At 46.0% G+C, this 26,250-nt stretch overlaps 1 long non-coding RNA gene across 1 annotated transcript in view; it reads right to left on the bottom strand.

Annotated features, from left to right (window-relative positions):
* LOC143830600 (uncharacterized) overlaps positions 1–25,539 on the bottom strand; it is a 29,223-nt gene extending 3,684 nt beyond the window's left edge. The window contains exons 1-2 of the long non-coding RNA XR_013228544.1: positions 25,493–25,539; positions 152–359 (exon numbers count right to left, since the gene is read on the bottom strand). This is a non-coding gene — a long non-coding RNA (uncharacterized LOC143830600). The remainder of the gene's footprint in view (positions 1–151; positions 360–25,492) is intronic.
* Positions 25,540–26,250: the final 711 nt, after the last annotated feature.

Here is a 26,250-nt window from a genome sequence, read left to right as displayed (position 1 = left end):
GGAGAGAGGTCCTTTGCATCACCCACTGCCAGATTCTTTAAACTGGTGGTGCCAGGGATTAAACCTGGGGCCTTGTGCATATCAAGCTGATGCTCTGCCCTGAGCCACGGCCCCACAAACCCACTCCCCACAAACCTCTACCCACCCTGACCTCGCTGGGCTGAAGTGGTACAGGTCCAGAAGGCAACGTTCACATGTTATCCTCTGTCAGTTTGGTGTCCCCAAACAGTTGCTTGGGTTCATTGGGTGCTGAACCTTCCTTTGGTTACCATGATGATCCTGAGTCTGTATGCACAGTCAATACATTGCACCCGTGCTGTTTGACCAAGGGCAGAACAGGCTGGTCATCCCAGGATCATCTGTCTGATTGATAAAAAAAGAAGGAAGCCTGGCTGTTTATTTAAATGAGGTTCCGGCAGTGCAAATTTACACCGAGTCAGCAAAACCACGCAAATCACAAAGGGTATTTGTTTACGGATGAATTATTCAGCGGGTTTGAATAGTGGCTCTGCAAGAATAACTCAGTGAGCAAATATTATTACGTATAGGCAGACATTCTTCTAAGCACAAACTAAAATCAGGATCGTTCTTGGGAGAATCCTTTGTTTCTGAAAACTGCGGAGGCAAAATAACACTTGGTATCTCTGTTACTAGGACTAGGTGTCCCAAAGCACTTAAGAGATGAAAATGTGCTCTACTTTTCTGTATTCTCTTGTGCACAGACAAATCTAGAGGCTGTTACTCATGCAGAATCCTCCTTCTGGAGATTGTTTAATATCTTTGCCTTAGAACCCAGCTGATGCTAAAATGGCAAGCAAAATATATTGCCGAATCTTATGATGAAGATTCGGGCATCTGTGCTTTATATGAACCTCCTTATGATCCTTAGAACTTTCATGATGAATTTCTGGTCTTATTATCTCCCTAATAGTTATGGCAGCCCCAGAAGACAGAGCAGAATTATTTTGCCCATATTACAGGTGGAATTAATAGCAACTGGTTAAGACCACCAAGGGAGTTCACGGATGAGGCAACATCCTATTAACACTTTACAAGGATTCTGGGTCCTCCCCCAGTCCTGTCTAGCCAGCGTGTGCTGAAAGGCCTGTGCTGAAATTTAATTCTTAAGCACATGGCCAAAAGGGACTCCTCACAGAAGTGAGGGAATGGGCTCCGAAACACCCCCCCCCCAAAGTGACCCATTGAGTAGGGCCTTAGACTGGAGGGCTGACTTAGAGCTCTTCACCCCCAGGAAAAACATGCTATTTACAGCCCAACGTGGACTCTGGACCTGACTGATTCTTCTTTCCTGCATGAATCTGCCTGCCAACTTAGACCTTCTCTGTGTGGACCACGTCTTTGGGAGGGAGCCTGTGGCTCAAGGGCAGAGCATCTGAGTTGCATGGAGAAGGTCCCAGTTTTGACCCCCCCACCCACCCCCCAATCTTCATTTTAAAAAGATCAGCTAGTCAGTGATGTGGCAGACCTTGAGGCCCTGGGCAGCCACTGGCAGCTGGAACAAACTCAGTAGAAGGCAGCTTTGCATGTTAGGCAGGCAGCCACCAGAGGTAGAGTCCGTTTGTTTGTGGAAGATCCATGGGCAATCCTCTGCTCTGGGACTGCTGCTCTGGGGGTTGTTTTTCTGGAACCCAGCCTATTTGGCTGTCCGTTCCTTCATTCTGGGATTTTAATTTTTATGTTTCACAGTGCAGAATTGTGCCCAGCTCCTTTATTAGCAGGCACTGGCAGGGATGGGCATTGTGCTTGAAAGCACTGCAGAGTCTGCCTAATGACTTCTGAGCTCCATTCAAGGTGAATACTTATGACTTGAAAAGCCCTTGGTGACTAGCGAACCTCCAGCCTGCAAGACTGCCTCTCCCAATGTGTTCTGGTGTGGCAGCTCTGGGCCTCTGAGTAAGGCCTCCCTAAGGCGACATGGAGACTGATGGGTCATTGCCTGTCCAGATCAGAGCTTTCTCTGCAGTGGCCCCTGGATTATAAAATGGGGCTCCTGGAAGTGTCAAGACGCCTTCCAGGTGGTTGGCATTTCAAGGCAAACGTATTTATGAAATCCTTCCTAACATGCTTCTGGTGACTAAGAAGGGTATGAGATGGTTAGAAGAAGAGCTGGGGTTTTTGGACCCTGCTTTTTACTACCTGAAGGAGTTTCAAAGTGACTTAGATTGCCTTCCCTTTGCCTCCCCACAACAGATGCCCTGTGAAGTAGGTGGGGCTGAGAGAGCTCCGAGAGAACTTTGGCTGCATGTGGAGGAGGAGTGGGGAATCAAACCTGGTTCTCCAGATTAGAGGCCGCCACTCCTAACCGTGACACCAAGCTGGCTCTGGGAAGTGGTGCCTTTGTTTGATTTATTTGACATGTAGTTGAATGAACACTGTAACCTGCCTTAAGTTTCTGAGGGAAAAGTTAGGAGAAAAATGGCATCAATCAAGCACTCATTCAATCCATGGCATGCTTTTAATACAGTGTTATGTTCTGCCTTGATTTGCCTCAAGGGCAGGTAGAAACCGTATAAAGCAGTTTTTGTGTGCAAAGAACTTTAGTCTTTGGGCAGAGGACAATTCATTGGAAGCCCCCCTATGCAAGGCCCAGGAAATTCCCCCGTGTCACTTGGATGTTTACCCCACTGGTGGCACCGAGCTGGGCTGCTGCTGGGGGGTTGTGACGGGACACTTTGCTTCTTCACTTCCTGCATCCCCATGGGGAACATTTCCAGTGGTGCACCCCATCTGCCTTGGATTTCTGCCTCTAGACCAGGCAACTGGGGTGGGGGTTAGTTTTTTCCTGTTCAGGAATGCAGTAGCAATACTGTGTTCCTAAATGAAAAAAAAAATGCCCAGACAGCTTGGTGGTGCTGCCCAGTACCATGGAGCCTGCCAGGGCATTTTTTTTGTCCCTGACAGGTTGCTGTATTCAGGGGAGGAGCCGGGCCTGGATGGCCTGACTCTTCCCCTGCCACATGGACCTGCCCTGACCAAGTCCCTGTTGTCATCTGGGGCAAAAAAGGGAATGTGGATATATCAGCGTTCCCTTGCTGCAGGACAACAGAGTGCCTGACTTGGGCCACACCTTGGATGGGTCCGACTCCCTGCTGATGTCATGCAAAACTGGGAATTAGCCCTGCCACTGGAAGAGTGGTAAGGTGGAGCTAACGTCCAGTGCAGAAAAGGTCGTGGAGAGCTTTTCAGCCCATATGTACATGAGCAAAACAGTGTGCTTGACTAGGGGCTCTGAATCAATGTTGGGAAGCTGATTTATAACCTTCCTGGGCTTTCCCATGCATGTGTGACTTCAGTTAGAGAGAAAGAGAGCACAGCTTGCTCAAGGCTATCCAATCAGTCCATGGTTGATAGACTGAAGCCCAAATCTCCCAGATGTGACAGTGTGTTCACTGCACCATGCTGATTCGTTTTTCCGCATGTAGCCTGCTTGCATAATATTCAGATGCAGAAGCACATTTTCTCCTGTCTCTGAAGTTGTTGCTCCCGGCTGGGGAACTAGTTTTGTCTGGGGAGAGACCCAAGGCTTTACTTTCAAGTCACATCAAGCACTGGCAGCATCCCGAAAGGAAAATGTGAACGTGTTTTAGGAAATCTGGAGCATCCCTTTCTGCATCTGGAGCACAGTTGTTGCTAGTGTCTCCGATTCCTATAGAGACTAGAAGTCAGTAAGTTCTCATGTCCACTCTGTACAGATAGATTATTCCTTCAACTGGACCTTGTTTTATTCTGGTCTCTCTTGTTACAGCCCTCCCCTCTCTGTTGCAGATAAAATCAGGCCTAATGGTTGTACCTGCCGTGCATCTGTAGGTTCTGACTCATGAAAACTGATGCTGAAATACAAGCTAGCCTTTACAAGCTAGAATCTGGGTTGGTACACGCTTTCTTGCTGCTGGCTTTGTATGTGTACAAGCTGTTTCCCACTCTAGGTTACATGTTCTTTGCTTGACCTCTGCTTTGACTCTGCTCCATTAACAAGAAGACCACTAGCAATAGAAGACGTTGGTTCTTATACGCCGCTTTTCTCTACCCGAAAGAGTCTCAAAGTGGCTTACGTTTGCCTTCCCTTTCCTCTCCCCACAACAGACACCCTGTGAGGTGGGTGGGGCTGAGAGAGCCCTGATATCACTGCTCGGGCAGAACAGCTTTATCAGTGCTGTGGGGAGCCCAAGGCCATCCAGCTGGCTGCATGTGGAGGAGGAGTGGGGAATCAAACCCAGCTAGCCAGATTAGAAGTCCGCACTCCTAACCACTACACCAAGCTGGCAACATTTCTGACTCGAGGCTAAAGTCAAGATTAAATGTGTACAAGGATGATCTGGCAAACAAAGGTTCCAAACACCAGCCTCAACTGCAAATGGATACGACCCAGAATATTTTGATATTTATACATCCGTTTTCTAGGGATCAAGTGAGCATACCACATAATTCTCCTTTCCTCTTCTTGATCTTCACAATAACCATCCTGTGAGGTAGATGTGACTGAGAATACTGGACAGAGGGCCACCACGTAAGTGGGAGATTTGAACCCAGGTCTCCTTGATTGTAGTCAGCCATTCTAACTGCTACACCAGGCTGGCTGTCGACTGACAGAAGGCGAGGAAGGAGGGAAATATGGCAATAACTGATTCATTCTCATTTTCTGTACCTTTTCTTCTTTTCACTCTTCATCGGAGCAGAGCAAGAATAAGCCTTGTGGGTGGTACATAAATGTGTGTGTGTGTGTGTGTGTGTGTGTGTGAGAGAGAGAGAGAGAGAGAGAGAGAGAGAGGGGCTCTCTCTCATGCTATTTGTGGATTTGGGGCATTTGGATCAAAAGCCGCCGTCTGGACATGAGATGAAGATCTTCAAGATCCGTCATGCCCAGGTGACGAATGGACAGGTGGCGACACCTATGGCAAATGCCAACTCAGCTATGACAGGGACATTTGCTTCCCAAGGCCCTCAACTGCTTCTGCCTCCAGGCCAGCCCTCACAGGTGCTGAGTCAGCAGCATCTGACAAATTAGTCAACAGGATGACTGCTGGGCTTCTGGTAATTAACATTGACAAAGCTCCGCATGTTTCCCCTTTTGCTTGAGAGACCGAGGAGAGAGAGAGAGAGAGCCAGAGGGAAAAAGGAAGGCCCAGGTTTGCCTTTGCAAGTGGTAGATTCCGAGAGGGGAGGTCTATAAATCGGCCAAGAAAATGAACACTAACATTTCCACTCCTCCTGGCTCAGATGCTTGGGGGCCGCAGCCAGCCCTTAGGAATCAAACCTGCCAAAGACCAATAGTTAAGGGAGGAGGATCAGTAGGAGGCTTGGATACTAAGAGAGCTTATTTGGAAGTCAGTCACTGGGATACCATGGCACTTCTGAAGCTCAGGTACATAGGATCAGCCTGTTGGGAAGAGAATATGGAGAAAGGAATGGGATCAGGGAAGTTTGCAGGACCTTTCTAGAGGAGTAAGGATAAAAACAAGCAGAACAAAACACAGTGCTTTGTGGCAGGACTCCGGCTGGGGACAGGAAGTGTACAACTGGAAGCTGTCGAAAGGTTACAGAACAGGATGTGACATGCTCTGAGATGGGAATCAGGATTTGACCCTGGTTGGGCTCTGAGGTTATTTCCTCAAAACTCCCTGGTAAGGTCATGACCTTTGTGACTCACCATGACAGTCTTGCCTTTGAAGCAAGGGACTCTTTTGTTGTTGAAGCCATGTGAGTGTCTCTTCCCAGCATTCAGTTGTCCATAGCATGGGGATGAGAATACCAGGAGGACCTTACCCCTGAGAGCAGCATTATTGAGTGCCTTTCTCAGCGTGCAGCATCATGTCCATAATCTGTTGAGCATTTGGATGCCTTGAGTTAGTCCAGGTTAAAAGTTAGGAAACCTGCTTTTAACCACAGTAAGAAGCTCCTTTAAATGGTGAATAACTTGTTCTTGTTGCATGCAACTAATGACTTACTTGTGAAACACACCAAAATAGCAGACAGGGAGCAGGGTGGATCCCGTCAGCTTTTTCATTCATCCATCTCCTTCATTCATGCCTCTTCCAAATGGCTTTCATGCTCACAGGTCCCATGAGCGGCATTATAGCATTTTATTTGGCGGCCACTGGGGGATCCTCCTTTCTTTATTTTTATTAGTGGAAAAGCTGGTTGGATCTACCCTTTTATGCTTACTCCTGTCGGATAACCTGCAGCTCTAGGGAGTGTTTGGATCTGGAAAATGTCATGGGGACCCCCTCAGTACTGAGACTCCTGAACACCCTGAGAGCTACAATCTACTTTTCTCCTGGGCCGCTGGAGAAGCTTTAAAGAGCAGCAGTGGGAGAAACAGTAACCTCCGAAGACTGGGGCAAGGACCTTCCATGTCATCATTCCCTAGTGTTTTCATCAGTCACCACTGCCTGACAATACACACACACACACACACATCATCTTAATGAGATCTTTTCCAGCCTCTTTCCATGAGACTCAGAGGTCTCTTGTTGAGGAGGAGGGCAACATATACTTTAAAAACAGCAAAAGAGAGGAGAACCTATCACACCTCTGAGGGCTCTCAGTTGGAGAATTTTCTTTCTCCCTCCCTAAGCCTAGAGTTGGAACCTGTGCTGACAGTGTGTGAAGGGATTGCCTTCAGCAGGGTAAGACTCCAGTGCCCCTCCTGGAGGACAGGGGACCCACCAGAAACAGCACGAAAGAGGGGAAGTGGCAAAAATTGCCTTACCTCCATTAGCAGAAATGTTTATTATTATTATTATTATTATTATTATTATTATTATTATTATTATTATTATTATTATTATTATTATTATTATTTAGTTTTAGATTTATTACCCACCACTCCTAGGACCGGCTCATGGCAGGGTACATTTTGTCTACAATAAAACCCCTCTTAAACCCCATTAAAACACACCAGGACATAAAACCATACAGCAAAAATCATTTTTTTTTTGCAGAATCCAACCACATTTCTAGAAAAAGCGGTTTTAGAGATAATGTCACTGGAAACTCAATTCTGCCCCTGAGCATATATTTGCCTGGGAGTTATAGTATAATGCTCCTCTGTGAAATAATAATGCTCCTCTGTGAAACATTTGTTGGAAATGCATGCCTGTCACATTCACACTGCGTAGCATTTAAAACATCTCAAGAATATGTCCCCAAATGCAGCATTTGACGTGGCTCTAAACGTTATAGCTAAAAGCCATGCAAACTAAATTCTACTACAACTATGCATTTGTTGAGAAAGGTTCAGATTGAAGAATGCTTATATGGGAGATTCTGTTGATTCCAATATAGTGTATGATTTGAGTCAGGGGTAGTCAAACTGCGGCCCTCCAGATGTCCATGGACTACAATTCCCAGGAGCCCCTGCCAGCATTTGCTGGCAGGGGCTCCTGGGAATTGTAGTCCATGGACATCTGGAGGGCCGCAGTTTGACTACCCCTGAGTAGCAAACGTACATTTACTTGCACATTGTCAGTTAATCCTGTTTATCCGTGCTGAAGACTTCCTAAATGAGGAAGTCTTCCATAACAGAGTGGCAAGAAGGGGGAAGGCAAGGATGACAAGCCCCACAGAATCTCAGTGAGCCATGGAAATAAAAGCCATGTTGCTCAGGTGCCTGCACTTGGACATCAGGGTCCGAAGACACACTTAAATACAACTCATTCTAAAGATGTGAAAAACAAGAATTTTGAAGATGTCCGGAGGCGGAGCGAGGGGGAGGGAACAAATACATTTCCCATTTGGTAGTGAAAGAATGGGTTTGTGAATGTATCCATTTCTGCACAGCTTGTCAGCCATTCAGAAACACGAAGAGAGTCTGTCATGATGGGCAGAGACACGGTCTATCCATCATCTAGCTACACCTTAGCAGCTCGCCTTGCCTCTTAGTTCAAACAAGTCTTATCTTAAAATGTGGATTTATTTGTTTTCATAATGAACTATTCAGCTCTTGGAGAGATGTGGCAGGGTGGAGATGAGGCAGCCAGGGTCAGGGTGGTGGGGGCAATGGAAGGACCGCTATGACAGAACTGTATATATCTCCCCATCACTGACCACATTTGGACTGCAGAGGAATTCACGTTTAATCAATAAAACCAGAGTCCTTTAAGACCAACACGCCTTGAATACATCTTTGTTGGTCTTAAAGGTGCTACTGGACTCTGATTTTATTGTGCTACTTCAGACCAACACGGCTATTCATTCGAATCTACATTTAATCAAGCCCTTGATAGGATCCCAAATTCTTCTCAAGAGCTGGTTTGCAGGCGGCAATGGACTGAAAGGTATTCTTGCAACAACCTTTCCCTGCCTGGTTTATTTTCTATCCCTCCTCCTTTCTGTCGCTGTGCAGCAGAGTGGCCATGGATGGGCACAGGGTGGGGGAGTTGTTGACGGAGAGGGAGCTGAGCCGGCATTTGTCATGGGGCTCTTTGTCCTCATCATGACTGTAGCACCAGCTGTGCGTGTGGGGAGGGGGAAGGTAATGCACAAGGGGGGGGGGTAGTGAGAGGGGGAAAGAGCCTCCGGCTGCTTAACAGCTGACCTATAGTTATTTTTAACTCTGGAATGCTCCGGAGGAGCCCCCCCCCCTTGGCAAATGGCAGTTTGTGAATTCATCAGCGAAAGGGTTGAAGGGCATCCGAAAAGACCAGCAGGGCAGTCCGAGGCGGCTCTTTCAAGGACCTGGTATAGGAGGGAAGCAAGCAATGGAGGCCGGGGCCTCTGTTCTCATTCCCGGATGAGAAGCCACTGCTCTGCAGCACAAGGAAACCGGTGGAACCCGATGGAAAGGCACAGGCGACGTTTCACGTTTCAATGTGGGGAAAGCACAAGAGAGATTTTTGGGAGATGAATGTGTAGAAAGGTGTAGAAAGGTCAGCATGGCATGGAAGTCTGGTCTTGCACGCATTCATGGTCAAACTGAGGGGGGGGGGAAACGGAGTGTGTTTTGAGAGCAAACGTTTATGTTCCAGCCTAGCAGCAGCTAATGAATTAGTATCCTGTGTTCAAAGCAGTGGGGGGAAGTGTGCAACTTGATGCCAATCATGGACACTCCCAAAGGGGCCCTAGTGGCTACCTGCCAGGGTGACACTCCCACATTGCGCAAGCCTGGCAAGTGACTGCAGAAATGCTGTGACAACCACATAGTGCATTTCCTCTTAAATGCACGATGAAAAAGTGCACACTCAGGAAAAGCTCCTCAAATCTGCTCTGTGCCAGTCAGTGAAGGCACGGCAGCAGCCTGGATCTGCAGCCACAAGCTCGGAGGCTGGAAATTTCCATCAGCTCAAAGCTAGCTGGCAACATAGCAGCCTGGGAATCAGACAGTGCAAAAGAAGGCAGGCTGGCCGGCCTTGCCAGTGGTCTCATCCTGGCAGCCTGCAGAGCTGCATGTTGAATTCCCATAAACACACAAAGCCTAACCATGTGGGAGTGTCCTGGCCCACCACCATCAGAATTGCTTGTCCAAATGGCATGACTTTCAGGATCTTGGGTCTCTCCCCAAGCCCACTGTGTAAGACCACATGCAATGCAAGTACTTGCTCCAGGTCCTGTGCCACAGTTTGCTTCCACACAAACAATGATGTGACCTCTGCACACAGCATGGTAGTACAGCTGACTCCCGCATGAGCGAGAATGCACACCATAACAACCCTCAAAACACCAAGGGGGAAAATCACCACCCAGTAAAATGCAAGAGCTTTGTGGGGTTGAGTCCCAATCATCAGACAATGTCTGGGAAGGGGGAGTTGCTGCCAACAAACATTTTGGATTTAAAAAGGGGACAGCGAGATTGGAACACAGGCCTCAGATTCCACAAAGCAACACCATCGCCAGATATCAAGCTGAGCTGATGAAGCTGCCTTATATGGAGGCATCTATACTGATGGTGTAGTGGTTAAGAGCATTGGCCTCTAATCTGGAAAACCAGGTTTGATTCCCCACTCCTCCACATGCAGCCAGCTGGGTCATGTTGGGTCAGTCACGGTTCTCTCAGAGCTTTTTCAACTTCACCCACTACCTCACAGGGTGACTGTTGTGGGCAGAGGAAGAGAAGGCAATTTTAAGATGCTTTGACACACCTTCAAGTAGTAAAAATGTGGGGTACAAAAACCCAGCTGTTCTTCAGGTGACCCTGCAGAGTTTTCAAGGCAAGAGACATTCAGAGGTGGTTTGCCGTCTACACCATGAACTTGGATTTCCATGGAGGTCTCCCATCCAAATACTAGCCAGAGACAACCCTGCTTACTGAGCAGTGCTTAGCTTACAAAATCTGACAAGATGGGGCCAGCCTGAGATATCCAGATCAGGGTCCATGGTTACCTAGTGTGGAGGGAAATGCTCTCTGCAGAATTCAGAGGCTCTTTCCCCATGTCCGTGTGGAGGGAAATGCTCTCTGCAGAATTCAGAGTCTCTTTCCCCATGTCCGTGTGGAGGGAAATGCTCTCTGCAGAATTCAGAGGCTCTTTCCCCACGTTCTACTTTCTATGGCCCTGGACTTGCTGTTTGTTCTCTGCATGAAATGTAAACCTCATTAACTTATCTAGGGGGGTACGTGGAAGCAGATGAAGATGTGATGCTGCCTTACGCTAAGTCAATGTTGTCTGCCCTGACTGGCAGAGGTCCAGGGTCTCTCCGGCAGAGAAAGGACCTTCCCATCATGCTGCTATGCAAAACCGGTTTGCTGGAGATGCCAGCGGTTGAACTTGAGACCTTTTGCATGCAAAGCACATGCTTTACCGCTGAGCCGTAGCTCCCCCTCTAAATAGGATTTGATGAAAAATGTGTTTGGTAGAGCTCTCCTATGCTCTTCACTGTATGGTATAAAGAGGGTGGGGAAGTGTTCCTGTTTTTCTTATTGTGCAGGAGTGCTAGCAACGATATCTAATAGCCTTCAGTGTCAAATTTTGGCAGCAGTGACCATTCCTAGCTAGGGAAAATGGGAGACATGTGATATGGTGAAAATAGCCATCCTAAAATAACACAGCGCTCCCCCTCCTCCCGTTTCCCCCCTCCCCTCACACGCTTCTTACAGTAGCTTCTCCTGTTTTCCAAAGCTCTCAGCTGTTTATGTTCGTCTCAGGCAAAGGAGGCTGGTTGCCTGGATACCAGCAGCACTTCTGATGAGCAGCTTGGTTCCCCCTCCCAAGGGATTCAGGCTGCAGCTTCCCCACCCTGCAGTATCGCTGCCTGCCTCAGTGATGAAGACAGAAGCTGAGCATGTTGAAAGGCCTACAAGGCTTCACAATTTAATAAAGGAGAGAGAGAGAATCTGCAGACTGGCAAGACTCTCCATTTCCTCCAAAAGCACAAGCAACAGTAGAGATCGCAACACACTCAATTCAGACCATATAACATTTCTTGTTTTTTTTTGGGGGGGGGGGTAGGCAGCAGGGAAAGCAACCCTGGCACCACAGATCCGAGATTTTGTTTTTAACAAATGAGGAGTCTTGGCAAATGGCACAAAAGAGGATCCCTTTTAAGTAAACAATTTAATGCATGTGCGCATTGTGTGGCCCATCCCACAGAGGCAAAATGTTACAGTGGAATGCGCCGGGAAGCAATAGCAAAATATGAGTCCCATGTCTTGAGTGACAAAGGGAGAGCCTTATCTTTTTTTTTTTTTTTGAGGGGGGGAGATATCCTTAAAAAGAAACCTAAAACCAGAACTCATTTCTACAAGGGGGAGGGGAATGGAAAGTATGGAAAGCCGGAAAACATTCTGGCTGAATGAAGGCTGACAAAAATGTGTGTAATGGGAAAGAACTGCATGAATAATGCAGAGCGGGGCTTGGGCCGAAGAAGCCTGTCAGGCTGTCTCTGTGTCCTCTGATGCAGCTTCTCAATGTGAAATCAAGGAGAAGTGGAAGGAGGGTGAAAAAGTCTGTACCGTCACCTTTGGGGGCTTAAGATTTGATTAACAATTCCGTCCGCATCACAGAGCATTGCTTCTGTGCCTCTGATGGATTTCTGCGTCAGAGCTGTGAGTTATGCCTAGTTCACACATGCATGCTCGTGGCATGTGGTGCCAAGCGGGGGCTTGCATGTGCAAATGTATTTATTCTTCTTTAGCCTTTCAGTGCAACCATTTGCAAGGCCGCATGAGCTACTGCAGATCACACGCTGCAGACAGAATTTTCCGATCACCTTCAACAATATGTTTCAGTGGAGTCAATCGACATGTTCTGCTGTGAGTCACCAAGGGTCAAATAATTGCGTGGTGAGGAATCAAGTGATGTACATGCTTGTACAAACTGGCCCAAAGGCAGCTATTGATCCAGGCTAGGGAGAAAGAACTATTCAAAACTCATCCTGATATGCAACACCTTACATTTCAAAAGGGGGAAGTTGCCGGTGTCTTATTGGCCTGAGGGTTCTTTTGTTACTACGATTTACACAACTTCTATGTAAGAAAATGCACAAAAAGACATTGCAGTTGCATCCTGTTTCCATGCATGCACACTTTCTAGGAAGCCTGGATGTAGCTCCCCAAAGTCTGTGCATACTTGTACTCACAATGAACCAGTGTGGTGTAGCAGAGTTTTGAAACTGAATAATGTCTGTTCTGACTGGATGTGGCTCCCCAGGGTATTGGGCAAAGAACAATTTTTTTGCAGCATCTGATATCTGACATCCTTTAAATGGTGATGATGAAAACTGAATACCACCCAAGTGCTATTTGGGGCTGACCCTCTTAGTTTCCAAGCCTCAATGAGATCGGGCCATCCAGGTGGAGTCACTAGAGTTAAGGAACGGTAGTGAAATTGAACAGACATGGTATTACCTCTTTAAACCGCCCGTGACAACGCGGGCGCCACGGACTAAATAAAAGGCTAAGGGATTCTAGGGCAGTATGTGTCCTTGATGAGGAAGAGTCCGAATTGGACCCTTCCTCCGAACAGACAATCGGAAGGACAATTCGGCAGGCGCGCAGCGCCTGCCGATTGGTCCCTCTGATTCCCAGCCCCAGGAACTGCGAGCCGCGCGCAGCACGGCTCGCAGTTGCTCCCTTAGCCGCTGGCCTGGCGCGTCGGAGGCGCGAAGCGCCTCTCGCCGCGTCAGACCACCGCCCAAGGGAGCCCCCGGTAGTCGCATAGAGCGCGGCTGCCAGGGCCTCCCCGCTACAAGCCTGCACGACGGAGCGGCCTGTGCACCTGGCCAACGGCCCGCCGGACGAACAGGCAAGCTGCCGCGGCCCTCCTCTCTCCTTTCCCCTTCCCCCTTATCGCCTTTCAAGGCCCATTTTTAGAAATGGGCTTTGAAACTAGTAGAATTATATGACACAATCGTTTCGAAGTTTCTTATAAAACACTGGTCTTTCTGGAAAAATTCTTCACAAAATCTCTTCCCCTGTACACTGTAATAGCTAGTGTTCAATTTGTAGAGGCAGACCAGATGGCCATATGACCCTTCACAGCTCTTGGATTCTACAAGCCTCCAGATGTGCCCATCAAAGCTAGGCACTCCGCCTTTTAGGCTGTGGTCAAGGGACATCTGCATCCAGACAAGCAGAGGGGCTGCAGGTCACCAAGGCAGATGCATGGGAAGGTTTGGATCCAGTAGTGGTGGTCGAGGGGGGCTGGCATTTGCAGAGCAGGTGAAAAGCTCGGGGTCCCTCAGAAACCCAGCTGTACTATTTGGAGAAACAGGTAAGTGGAGCAGCCGAGCAAGCTTTCTTCCAGCTGCGTTTGGCTTGCCCTTCCCCCTCTCCTTTCCCAGACTTCACTGACCTGGCTGCAGTGACTCATGTTTTTGTAACCTTGCATTTTATTTATTTACTTTGTTTATAGCCTGCCTTGCTCACTGAGCCTCAAAACTACTCTAGTGCATTCTGCATTAGGCGGCTGCAGCTGGGTCAGCCTGATCATTGTCAGGGGCCACTAATGGGGAATGCCGCTTCCGTGGCTGCCAGTTTATTCCTGAGCTCCAGTCAAGGTACTGCGTCTCACCTACAGCCTTTCAATGGCCTCTGGACCCCAAGTTTAAAGGACTGACTCTACCCATTATCCCCCCCCCCCACACACACACACATACACATACAAGGGAACAACAGTATACAGCTTGCTAGCTTCTGGTTTTGCTGTTAAAGGTGTCCCACCTAGTACTGATTTTTCCTGTGGTTCCTCCCACTTTATGGTGCAGGCTTCCCAGAGAGGTGAGAGAAGCACCATCTTCGGAGACAGTTCTTCAGGGTTATTCTATTCACCAGAGCTTTTAATGGACTGCAGATTGCAGACATTTTCCTATTAGGCTGTATTTACTGCCTTTTCCCCAGTTTTCATCACTTTCATATCTATTCAAATGTCCAGGCTTGTATGAGGTGGACAGGTTTCTGCATGCAAGCCATTCGAAGAAGAAAACAGAAACCCAGAAATAATCTCTTTAAAATGCAAGTAGATTTTTAATGCTCTCCCCTTGCACCCACCATTCCCCCCTCCCCCTGAATTTTGTTCTTTTTCATGGTGGTGTTAAAATGCTATATAATCCAGACAGCATTTTAACACAATAGTTATGCACCTACTACTGACTCACAAAGAACCAACCAATGTCCACTGTTGGTGTGAAATGGCAGAGGTGAAAGGAATGGGAGTAGGAATCTGCATATTCTCATCCACATGCAACCAAAATAGGGTTGACAGCTCTGGGCTGGGAAATACCTGGAGATTTGGAAGGATGGAACCTGGAGAGGGCAAGGTTTGCGGAGGGAAGGAACTTCAGCAAGATACAACACCATGAAACCCCACCTTCCAAGGCAGCCATTTTCTCCAGGGAAATGTCTGGAGATCAGCTGTAATAATGGGAGATCCCCAGGCCCCACCTGGAGGCTGGCAACCGTAGACCCAAACCTATTCTGAATGGGCCCTTCCTGGAAAGATTATACCAAAACAGGCTTTGGGAAAGCTGCAGCAAAGCAGAGGGAAACCCAAGAAGGTAGGTGACTGCAGAACAATCTGATACAGAAGCCTGGGGAGAAAAATTGCTGCAGGGGAGGGTGGGAATTTAGGACAAGAGCTTGGTGTGGAAGGAAATTTTCTCTCTGTCTTTCTCATTGCTGTAGTAGAACACTGAGTGACTAAGCCTAATACTTGGATGTCTGGATACAAAAAGAACTTTCATGAAAGGACGGTGCTTACATGGTAGCAGTCTTGCACACACTGACGTCATTTTTACTGAAGGGTGTAAGAAGAAGCCTGGAAATGAGAGAAGGAAAGGCTGATTGACAGTGCAAGGATTGTTTTCATGGGAAGGAGGACAGAATGTGGGGACAAACCGTGAAGGACCCACTTCTTCAGCTCTCCAGGGTTTCTGCAAAAGGTGAAAAGCACTCCAGGCTACGAGATGGCCTCTGAAAGTCAGAAGCCACTGCTGGGCCTCCCCACTCAAGGTAAATGCATCCTGTTTCCTTGTATATCATCCTGTCTGTTGAGCTCATCTATCTAACCCGATCTGATAGCAGAAGGCAGGTTGTAAAAAGTGTGGCTTAGCGCAGAGCCCTGTCCACAAACACACTGCTAAATGCAGCATTAAATGCAGACAGTGCAAGGATCCAATTCCACTGCTGCAGAGCAGAGAAGGGTCTTAGCTGCATGGATGGGGAAGGCACAGTGGCTGCACTCCATCTTATAAATCTCCTGTTGACTAGAAACATGCTGTAACCACACTAGCTAATAAAGTGTCAGACATTGCCAGAAAACATCTCTCTCCATCCTTGCTGCTCGCCTTCACCCTGCCTAACCTATAAACAGGGAGGGAAGGAAAAGCAGAACTGTAGATATTGTGGAGTCCAACAACTAGGATGTCATTAAGCTAGCGGAAATGAGATCCCAGTAAAAATGAGAGCTGTAGATAGATACCATGAAGATCATTCCCAGGCAGGTTGCCCTTGCATCTGGTTACTGGCCGAGACTCTACAACTGTCCTCTGCCTTAAAAAATCTGACCTTGAAGGACACTGGGAGAAAGGCCATGATGCTGACCACAACCTCAAACAGGCACTATAGCACAGTGGAGAAGCCTCTGATTTTCATGCAGAAGATCCCAAGGTGTAAACTGCACGGAGCTTTTATTCCAACCCCAGATCGATTCAGTCCCTGCCCTCTACACAGAATGCAATTTCCGTTTGGATTTTGGGCGATTTAAATTTTCCTTCTGCAGCAAGAAGGATTGATCTGGAGTGACCCTACCTTTATTGTGCAATATCTCAGACTGCTTTTAATCCTGAATAAAGAAATCTCCGTGGTAGAGAACTTCTGATAAGCTACACCTGGTCATGTGACACACTTGCCTTAAAGGAGAAGCCCCTAACTTCTCTCAAGTTCTTTTGGTCCTGGATTTTTCCTCCTTCCTCTGCCTTTTTCGATCCTCTCCCCCTCCCCTCCAAGAAAAGAAAGAGGCTTCAAGAAAAGAAAGATAGAGCCCCCCCCTTCTGAGCCTCCCTAACCACGTGCAGAAAACTTTCCTGTTTCAATGGGGAGGAGAGGGGAGAGGAAGACCTGAGTTCAAAGCGATCTGAATTCAACAGGATTGACAATGGAATAAAGAAAGTAAGTGCAGACTCTGCCCAGGTTCAATCCTTGGCATGTCCAGGAGATGATGTGAAAGATCTCTGCCCAAGAACCTGGAATGCTGTTGCCAGTCAGAGTAGCCAATACTGGCCTTGATGGTCCGGTGACCTCATTCTGCATAAGGCAGCTTCATGTGTATTCATGTGCCTGACAAGATCTCAGTTCCCTGCAGGTTTTCCCTTTGCCTCATTTTCAAAGACTCTTGATTGGAGATCTAAAGGTCTTGATCCTAGAAAATTTAAACAGGAATAAAAAGGCCATATCCTAAACTTAGAAAAGAGAGGGTGCTAGAAGCTTCTTCTTTTAGAAAAGCCACATTGTCTGGGCTGATAAGTTTTTTTTACAGAGTCTGACCTTATGTGGCCAAGGTGGTACAGTGGTTAAACAGTGGCCTCTAATCTGGACAACCGAGTTAGATTCTCCATGCCCCCTCCATACACAGCCCGCTGGGTGACCTTGGGCTACTCACAGTTCTCAGAGCTCTCTCAGCCCCACTTACCTCGCAGGTGTCTGTTGTGGGGAGAGGAAGGGAAGGCAATTGCCAGCGGCTCTGAGACTTCTTAAGGCAGTGAAAAGCAGGGTATAAAAACCAACTCTTCTTCTTTTGTACAGAGATTATTTATTTAAAAATTCATAAGCCTACTTTCCCACCAGAAAACTATGTTCCAAGGTGGGTAACAACAGTAAAATCAATGCATCATTAAAAAAAAAAAAAACCCCAGCAAATAATAACTGTTAAACCAGCCAGGAAAAAAAAACAAATATAAAATAGTGTCGAAGTGGTTGCCCTTTAAAGTCAAGAGTGTTAAAAACACATCAAGCTGAGCCCACAAAGTTGTTTTACATCTTCTCTTAAAATGCAGAAGGCAGGAAGATCTTCTAACGTCCTTTGGGAGACTGTTCCATAGCATTGGAGGGAAATTAAGCAAGTCTCTAATTAAGCATTAGCTCTTCAGCCTGGAGATAATGTGATAGGAAAAGTTTTGCACTGCTAACTTTCTGTATGTCAGGTCGCTGTTAAAGGCACAGGAATGGGGGGGGGGAGAGAAAATGAACAGTTTTCTGGTTTGATGCGACAAGAACATGAATAGGAAGGGGGGAGGAAAGGGGGGAGAAACTGATATAAATATATGCACCATGTTGAGAAAGTAGATAGAACTCTCTTTCCCCCAATCTCTGAACCTTAGAACTAGGAATCACCCAATAAAATGGATTGGTGGTAGACTGGGGCTAGACGAAAGGAAGCATTTGCTGGACCAGAGAGGCTTTTGGTCTGACCCGTCTTATCTTCTGATGAGAGCTCATGAAAGGATTTGGGTCAGCAAGAATCAATAGGGAAGGAGAAGATGCACAGGGGCCAGGCGCACACAACTGAAGACGGTGATCATTAATTGGCATCCGAGAGATAAGAAACACAGAAATGAAAGCACAACAGAGTCAGTGGATCAATTGGCTTGACCTCCAAACTAATAAGATCCATGCTGCAAGAATCGGCAAAGCTTGGCTTCTGTCAAGGAGCACTGAGAGCCCTGCCGGCACAGAAGGAGCCAACTTAGTATGTTCTTTGTGCCACTCACCTATTTTCTCTGTTGCCCCACATCTCCCTGGCCAAGATGTTTTAATTACTGGGCTCAGCATAGCTGAACGCAGCTCTCCTCATCACAAACTTTCTTAATTGCTTTCCGTGCCCAAGCTGGCCAGTGTGAAATGGACGGCTGATCTGGAGGGTTGCTGTTTCCAGTTGAGTGAGGGCCGCCCACCCCTGCAACCCAGTTGGCAACGTGCCATCTTGTTCCATTGTTAGATGCAGCAGGAAGCTGAATTCCCAGTGGTGGGAAATGGTAGGAGAACCCTTGTGCAATCCTGTGCAGTCTGCAGTCAAAGGCTTTTGACTTTGGATCTGCGAAGCATTGCAGGCGACAGCTGGTGAATGCATGCAGCAGTCTTATACGGAGTCAAATCCCTATCTAGGTCAGTTTTTTCTTCTCTGACTGGGGGCTGCTCTCCAGGGTCCCTTGAGTGGTGGTCTTTCACTTCATCTGCTACCTGATACTTTTTACTAGAGACAATGACTTTGTAGCATAGAGGTCATTAGAGGTTTAGGCAGCGGGAGATGTGGGTGGATATCACAGATGAAGTCCAGCACAGACTACAGAGTAGTTTATAGTTTGTAATTTTTTTAAAAATAATCTTTCTCTATGTGAACTCTTATCTTTAAGATTAAATACTGCACAGTTTGTCCACCAAAGGAACACTAAAGGTAGCTACTAATCCATAATTGGTTGGAAAGTACAGAATATTTGGTGCATAAAAATCAGAAATGTTTGATGGTCTAAATTGTAGTCCATGGACATCTGGAGGGCCACAGTTTGACTACCGCTGGTCTAAATGATTCTGGGGCTCCGGCAACAATCCAGGACAAGCCTCTAGAATCATTGCCAGCCTCCTGCTATGCTTACTTCTCACCATCATGACCCATATAAGGGGTGACCCTTATCCCAAGAGATAGGCAGGAACTGCTGCTACCACTGGAAGACCGGGTGGTTGTGAGTGGCTGCCACCAAGCCTGCTGCTCCTGTCTGCATAGCGATGAGTGGTCAGGGACCACCAGTGTGGGGCCTGGGGCAGCTGCCTGCCTTGCCCATTGGTTAAGGTAACCCATGTTTGATGGGGGAGGGACTGAGAGTGCAAAAAATAATCTAGAACCCATTTAAAAAAGCTGGTCCTTGCAATGCTCTTCGGAAAATATTTCACTAGCAAACCTGCTGAAGTGCAATTGTTCCATTTCTCTGTTTGTCCTCATCTGCTTGCAGGAAGGCATAACAGTCTGGTTTTAGTGCCTGAGAGCAGAAATGAAATGTGGGGAAAGATCTGGTGGTTGTCAAGAGCATCTCACCTCAGCCCCATAACATTCAGGACAGGTTTTGCTCCACACAGAGTGCAAAGGATGCTAATCTAATTCCCATTTCATTGCATCCTTTAAAGAAGAAAGGGGGAAGAAGGGCACTGGGGTTACCATAGCAACCACAGATATGAGCCAGCTGTGGTTGCTATGGAAACAGAAAGAAAAGTGAGAGCCAAAGAAATAATCCCATAGGAAGACCTGTTTTGGGGTTTTCTTTAGTAACACAAAAATTAAAATCTTGCCCTGGATATCCATGGCTTTAGGAAAAAAGGGGAACAAAAGAAAAGGAAGATGACAAACTCCCATAGCCATGCTTATGCAGCATAACTGAAATTTCCTTCCTATTTAGTATTAATCCCAGGCAGGTAATTCTGCACTTGTTCAGGACTGTCTGCTGTCCTCACTGGAAAGAAATACATGGAAAGCCTCCAAATTCTCTAGTATATAAGGATACTGCTCAAGAGGAACCCTTCAGACAGATCTGGATACCTCCCATGCTTAGTTCACTGCATATTCAGGGGTGCTTTCAAATATGCATTGCTCAATATTGTGAAAATATGTTTTAAAAACCAAAGCTTTAAGGGCCATCCTAAAGGGAAACAACAAAGCTGTTACAAAGAGCAAAATTTAGTGGGCTGAAAACTGTTGCCAGCCAAAAGTTGCCAGACAGATTAATGTCACAGAGAAGAGAATCTTATTCACTCAAGGAAGTCCCCGAGAATGCTTTTCTCTGTATAAGCATGCCCTCTCTCCCATTTTCTCATCTTACCCTACTTTGAGTTCCCTCTAGGGATACACAAAAATATCCTTTCCCACCTCTCTTTGGCTCTGTATGATGTTGTTGTGACCCTATTTGTTCCACCAGTTTTTACTGCAGGTATTTCTAATTAGTTTGTTTCTTGTGCATCGTTTTAATGTCATTGCAGCATTTGTACATCATACAGCATTTATATGTTTCAATAAAAGAGAGCATTTAAAATATGTGCCTTTAACAGGGGAAAAATTGAGGCACGGGGACAAATTGCATGAAGATAAAGTTAATATGCGCAAGGGAGAAACAAAGCAAAATGGGATTTTCAAGGTGAACCAGGAGAAATGAGAAGCTCGGAAATCATTCCTCGTTTCCTCTTTGAAGCTGTTTTCACTTCCTGCATCAAGAACCTCTGTGTCTGTCCTTCTGAGGCTGTACAAAGATCTTCCAGATAGGGGTAACTTTGTATACTTGCCTCTCAGCTTTTAGAAAAAAGTGTGAATGTAACTTGTCCTGCAAGTTCGTTGTGATGTGATGATTCTTACCCATTTCTGGCTGGTATGGTGGGAGAACATCCCAATAGTTATGTCCTTCTAAGTGCACTGAAGCCAATGAGAAAGATACAATTCTGCTCAGGATTTCAGTGTGAGGAAGCAGCGCTCAACAGATATACTCTGACCCCTAACTGGGTATGGTGCAGAGCAAGGAATATGCAGAGTCAAAAGTCAGACATATGCAGTTGCTCCTATTGTGGGTTTAAACCAGAGAAGCTCTGCATAGAATGACACAAACAGTATGGTTGACAAATCCAGCTTGGAAAATTCTCAGAGATTTGGGGAAGCTGCCTGGAGAAAGGAAAAAGCCTAGTATAGATGACTGCAACTCTACGGGAACTGATGTCTGTAGTCCAGAGGTCAGTTTTCCTAAGAAGCCATCATTGAAAGTTGTACTTCTGTGTTGCAGATATTGATATTGTTGTACTTTTGAATGTTGCTTTTATTCAGTTGTAGGCCATTTGACTTGCATGGGATAAAAATGTTTAAATGAAATAGCATTCCAGAACAGGAGACTTTAGGCTGCTGCAGCATGTGTGTATGCACACATGCACACATGCACACATGCACACACACAGAGTGGGTGACATCTTAAAGACTGTTAGTGGCACAAGTCTTCATATAGTCACTTGCAAGCAGAGGGAAGTGATTGTAATCGGTGAACTCCAGAGCAAATAAATGCAAGTCATCCAGTAACTCTGTGATATTTCTGTGTAAACTCAGTCAGTATCTGCATTAGACAAAGTTGATAAAAGCTCCTATCACAATATATTGGTTGGTCTTTTAGGTGCCATGAGAGTCTTGTTTTTTGTTGCTTCATAACAGAGACTAATGCAGCTACTTCTGGAATTTATTACAAGCCTGCAGTATGCGTTAATTACACTGGCAGTCACTTCATACATAATGCAAAACCATGGTTTACTTGAACTAAAGTTAGTTTTGTTATTTGGCTCACAGGCAATTCATTCAAACCCCCAGAACTCCTTGATTTTATCCTTTCCTGTTTGCCCTGCCTCCCTTGAAGTGACCCACTTGCACTGTGGCGAGGGAAGCGCCAGGGGACCAGCCAGGCGGCGTGTGATTTTGCATTCCACAAAACCACTGCTAAAATGACCTTATGGTTAATAATTTTGTAATCTTACAGGAATTAACCTGCTTCAAACAATGAGCTCAGATCCTAGCCAATCATAGTTAGTGGCCTGAACCTGGAGAATCACACTGACCAACCAAACCATAGTTTCATACAATATCTGAATTGAGCTTGGTAGAATGACATCCATGTAATTAACTCCTGCTTGCTCAGAGACACCAGTCAAAGGGCAGAACTTGGGGGTTTCTTGCTCCCTGAGATCATGGGCAGGCAGGCAACCTCCACACTACACAGTGGTCAATGCAATATGCTCATGTCTATATCCACAAATCTATGCCTGGCAGAAGACACCGGCTCAGAATAGGTTTTCATGTTATAGCATGTTTCCCACAAGCCTGTACTTACTCTCAGATTTTGGCAACAGCTAAATATCTTGCGCTGGCTCATTTCCTTTATATCCTTATGAACAGAAAGGGAGATATATTTTTATTTACTAGTGTTTTGCCCAAGTTGCTTTATCCATCCACACAGATGATTCTGTATTATAATTGGAAATGGATTTTTTTTTAAGCTGGCATTTTTGGACCATTGCTAAATCCATCTTTCGAGCTTTATATTTACTAATGATTTTTCTTACCTGTCCCTATCAGGCATGGTGCCCTCATTCTCACTCCGTAATGAGGAGCCAATGCATTCAATCTCTGAAAGACTCTAAGCAGAATACACACTTCCCACTGAAGTTGGCAGGGCTGAATATATATAAATAAAAGGAATGCAAGGCCAGAGTGCTCCTTTTTAAGGGGATAAAAAACTGCTCACGTTTACAGATAGGAAGAGAAAAAACTCTTCTCTTCCAAATCTAATTCTCTCTTACTACTTAGGAGCAAACCCAAAAGTCAGCCTTCACGGTATAAATATTTATGCCTTTTGCATATCCAGCAGACGTAACATTTCCAATTAACTGTCTATCTCCCCCCCCCCCCTTTTTTTTTTTTGGCCTGCCGCTGCTGCTTCAGCTCACAAAATAAAGATGAAATATGGATGGAGCCTGGTTGATTTGCTGAGCTCAGACATCTAACGGATTTCCACATTCCTCAAGATAAAACTACGTGGTTCAAATGTTTATTTATTAGGTTTTAAGTTCCAATTCACCCTTAATTTTTAAGCTGGCAGAAGGGGGAAATGCATTTTTGAACACTTGGAACTTTGTAGGTATGCAACCCAGGTTTCTCTTCCTGTACCAGGGCAAAAGCCCTGCTTGGGGAAAACATCCCTGCTCACGTGACTGGACAAGTACACCAGTTAGCAGAAGGTGCCTTCAGACACAACTCTACTGCAAAGGGGGTAAAAATGTCCAGAATCTCAATGAGGGCAGCTGAAAAGAGTCCTTGTCTAGGCAGCTGAGTTGCATCACCTGAATGGTCTGGCAAATTCTTTCAAGTGTCCTTATTCTGGTCAGCCACATAAAATACTCGCAGGATCTTGGGCATTCCAGTGGAATGCAGGGCATCAATCTGGGCATGATCCAGCTGTGGAATTCCAGTTTTTAGACAGTGGCTCATGCTAGGCAGCAGCACAGACTGTAGCTCTTTCCTGCAGCCTTGGTACTTCCAGCTGACCAGCCTGACTGGAGACAGGATTGCCCACTCCTGCTTGGGAAATTCCTAGAAGTTTGAAGGCAGGAGCAGCCTGGGAGAAGAACGGTCCTGTAAAACTGCCACACCCCTGGAGGAAGGGAGAATCTGCCCAGCCATACCTAGGCAGGAGGTGCCTGGCCAAGATAGGCTCATGAAGGTAGGCTGTCTTGCAGAGAGGACCTTCCAAGGTCCTCTCAAAAATTATATAACTTTTATTGTGCACAATTTAAAAAAAATTGGAATTTAAAAACATATGTCCAGCCCCATAGGCTATTGCAAAACAGTGTGCTGTGCACTATATGAAACCAAAGACCGATATGTTTCGGCCCCTATATGGCTTTCTACAAAGGTCTGGTTTTAACACACACCAGTTCATTACACATATGACATATGTACAGCAGCCAATAAAAGCTCCAAAGTAAGAGCTGTAAAGTACCAAAGTCACTTAATGAATGAAGAGGTCTGTTTATCAGCCATAAGCTCTCTTCTAAAGGCTGCCAAAAATTTCAATGGTGTGTTCTCTTATAATTACACGTATTGCATTGAGTGATAGTTATATAATTTTAAAATTAATACAGACATTCAACCTTTGAAGGTCCTAACTGTCATCAGTTGGGTTTTTATGGTTCCAGTTCCAGTCCCCCGCCCCCTTTTTTTGTTTTGTCTTGTAGAGTGGCCAAGCAGCTTTTGCCATGAAGAAGAAGAGTTGGTTCTTATATGCTGCTTTTCTCTACCCGAAGGAGTCTCAAAGCGGCTTACAATTGCGGCTTTCCACTCCCCACAACAGTCTCCCTATGAGGTGGGTGAGGCTGAAAGAGTCTTGATATTACTGCTTGATAAGAACAGGTTTATCAGTGCTGTAACAAGCCCAAGGTCACCCAGCTGGCTACATGTGGAGGAGGAGGAGTGGGGAATCAAACCCGGCCCGCCAGATTATAAATCCGTGCTCCTAACCACTACATCGAGCTGGAGGTGCCAGGTCATTTTGCTCCAAGATGGGTGTAGTTTATCATTCAAACAATGCAGGCTAGGACTTCCCTTGGCCAAAGGTTGGGAGAACTTTATGCTACAGCAAAAATCTTCTTTTAATTTGCTTGGTGACTTTTAATAAACCAAAGTGACAGAAAAGGTATTTTGCCCTGGCATAATTTATCTCCCTGCCAGCAATGTTTCCGGAAACATTTTACAAATGTCTCCATGTATTATAAACCATCTCTCATACTGATTAAACCTTTCCCACCCACAACATTTCACAGGCTTGAATAAGGATCTCCTTGTAAATTCTAATCCTTAATCTCATGCCAAGAGTCATAGCATGAACAAACATATTGTGGAAAGCTCTACTCTGTCAGTTATAGGCTGCTGGGTTAATTTACTCTGCAACGTCAACAGTGCAAACAACATCTTGTGTTTTGTATGCCATCGTGAAGACTTGCATTGGTTGAGAAATGTGGGATAGACATTATACATAAATAAAAGAACACATGTACAAGATGCATGCATTCCTTGCATAGAGATTTAACTTTGACAGACCACAAAGAGAGATAAATCCTTGAAACTCACATGAGCAGCATTTTGATAAGTCTTCCCCAAAAGACACCACAGGGGCTGTGCTTTACCAGAGACAAGGACCATAAAATAGGTACTCTCCCTGGTTAATTCAGTATACTCCTTTTGAAGCATAGCTCCCCTGTACAAAACAGCTTTTACTTCTCAAACCACACTCATTGTGAGAAAAATGGAAGGTTCTGTGCTTAATCTGAGTCAAAAGGCACTAATCAAGAAGCCTGGTGACATTTCAAAAGCCAGTGTTAAGCCCCGGGAATTCTGCTTTTATGTGCTACTGCTTCCTTTTTTCTTCAGAAAAGCTGGAGAAGAGTGTCTCTGAGGGCATTTCTGCACATTAGCTAAAATAGCGTCACACCTGCAGAATGGCAAAGCACAAAATTATATTGCACCTCCCAGGCCCTCCTCACCTTTTTTCTTGTCTCGCCTTTGTCTGCTGTCTTTTCACACATCCTCATCAGCTGCTGGAAAAGGCGGAAGAGAGCAACTGCCTTATATGCATCACGCTTCCACCTGTCAATCAATAAAGGCAACCAATCCCCTTCCTCCATATTTTGAAGCTGTTTAAAGGTCCCGTGATGCCCACTATTTTTTTTAATTCAAACTTATCCATTGCAATGCCTATGCATGGAATCATAGATGCACAGTGTTTCTGAATGCCAATTTCGAGAGCTATGCTTTGTGTCACAGACAAATCTTTGTCTATATTCACTGTTTCCGCCCCACTGCCTTCTCTCCCCTGCTGCATCTGTCTCCATTCAAGGTCTTTTATTTTTGGCATTGCCTATACGCATGTCCACCTATTTGTTGCTCCGGGCACCTCGCCATTTTTAAAAAGAAATTCTCATCCCTGGGAGAGGAGGGCGGGTGTGAGGGCAGGACGATACAGACAACTCTAGTGCCATTGAGCCTCCATACCTTCCTTCTGCTGGTTGCTCTCCATAAGCTAGCGCTTTTTAGGGTGGTGAATCCACTTTATGCGATTCCCAAAGAAGTGCTTTGGAGAATGTAGCAAGCTGTCAGCTGGCCAGATGCTGGATGTGGGCGACGTCATGTGAAGGGGCCAGAATATAACACCTACATTCATCTGGCAGAACACTACATTTAATGGATATGGAAATCCTCTAAGTAAGAACAAATTGCTCTTTCCTCAGTGCTGAGGACCACA

Source organism: Paroedura picta, chromosome 2, assembly GCF_049243985.1.
Source record: "Paroedura picta isolate Pp20150507F chromosome 2, Ppicta_v3.0, whole genome shotgun sequence".
NCBI classification, from domain to species: domain Eukaryota; kingdom Metazoa; phylum Chordata; class Lepidosauria; order Squamata; family Gekkonidae; genus Paroedura; species Paroedura picta.
The sequence above is the reverse complement of the archived record's forward strand: the minus strand, read 5'-3'. Positions and strand labels throughout refer to the sequence as shown.